Source organism: Pygoscelis adeliae, unplaced genomic scaffold (assembly GCF_000699105.1).
Source record: "Pygoscelis adeliae isolate BGI_AS28 unplaced genomic scaffold, ASM69910v1 Scaffold174, whole genome shotgun sequence".
Lineage (NCBI taxonomy): Eukaryota > Metazoa > Chordata > Aves > Sphenisciformes > Spheniscidae > Pygoscelis > Pygoscelis adeliae.
In genome coordinates, this window is record NW_008824676.1 from 3,808,842 (window position 1) to 3,810,336 (window position 1,495).

The following is a 1,495-nucleotide window of genomic DNA, read 5'->3' on the forward strand; positions in this document are numbered from 1 at the left end:
CGGCGGGCGGGGTCGGCTGCTCCAGCAGGGGAAGGGCAGCCCGAATGCCACCGCCACCGCTTGCGGGAGGAGCTAGGGAAGGGGAGAGGTCTCCCGGGGGGCAGGAGGGAGCGAGCTCCATGCTGCAGCATGCGAAATCCCGCTCTGCATAACGAGGCCTGAGGAAAATTGGCAAGCGGGATGGGGCAGGAGTTAAAATGCGTGTGAGCGGTGGAGGGAGGGGGGCTTAAGCAATTATTTGGGGCATGAAGCAATGCAAAAATATTTCCAGAGAAGCCCTGACACACTATGTGCTGCTGAGGTGCTTCCTAGGAAAGCACATGCCGTGGCTCTGAGCAAGGGCCGCCTGCTGCATTGTGCAGAGCAAGGTGGCCGGCAGGTCCAGAGAGAGGGGCAGGCAGCAGCTACCTGCTGCCAGCTTTCACCCGGAGTTTGCCCTGCCGCCTGTGACGTTACGGGAACCCGCGGAGGTCTCACGCTTTGCTCACTAGAAGTGGTTTCAGTAGTGGGACGTGAGATCTCGCCTTGCTTCCCGGTGCTGAAAATATGTCTGAAGACTTAAGATCCTGGCAGGTTTTGTGCATCTCTACATGCAAATACCAGTGATTAATTTGACACAAAACATGCCACGGCCCCGTGGCCTATCAGACCGCGCTCGCAGGAGAAGGGGTGGGGATACACCCCACAGCAGTTGGGTAGCTGACGCTCATCCAGTTCACGTAATGTGCTGCAGCCAAAGTCATCCTCCTCACCTCCGTCAGAGTGCAGAGGTGAAAAAAGTAACATTTTTATTGTTGGGAGGCCCGTGTTACTTGAAAGCAACTGCAAGCTCCCTGTCCCCTTGCCAAGAGGAGCTTTGCAAACAAACGCCAGCCCTCCCAGGATACCACTAACAACTAACGCATTATTTGAAAATCAGACACGGACGCGGGAGAGGCTGGTGGGTGAAGGAGCCTCCAGTGCCCCGGACAAACGGATGGGGAGCATGTGTTAGTAGATTTCAAACCAAATTAAACCCAGAAACTCAGCATGCTCCGGACCATCAATACCAGGTAGGAGTGTGTGAAAACAAGGAAAAAAGGACATTTGAAAGTCACTTCAGTACTGAAAAATCCGAGTTAAATGCCAGTGGCATTTCTCAGCAGCCTTGTACAGAAGGACTGAAGAAAGCAGCGCTCACCTAAAATACAGGCAAAGCTAAGTGACAGAGCTCACGCTGGGAACAAGGGGAAATGAGGCTTCTGGAGCAAAGGCAGAGGCAGATCTGGGTGCGCCAGCTGGAAAAGACATTAGTTGTTCTAGGGGATTGTTCACATGAGCATCATTCATGAGTTCAGGCATTCAGCATGACTGAAGAATACTGCAGCTAAAAAGGAGGCATGCGTACACAGTCCTCTTTAACCAGATGCAGCTACTTGACGTATCATGTCTGATAACTGGCCGCAGAATGATGACCGCAAGTTTAGACATGTAACTGCTTATCCCTCAACTGCTG

General features: G+C 52.9%; 1 protein-coding gene across 1 annotated transcript in view; it reads left to right on the plus strand.

Annotated features, from left to right (window-relative positions):
• GRHL2 (grainyhead-like 2 (Drosophila)) overlaps positions 1-1,495 on the plus strand; it is a 99,574-nt gene that overhangs the window by 1,058 nt on the left and 97,021 nt on the right. The gene's annotated exons all lie outside the window — the stretch shown is intronic.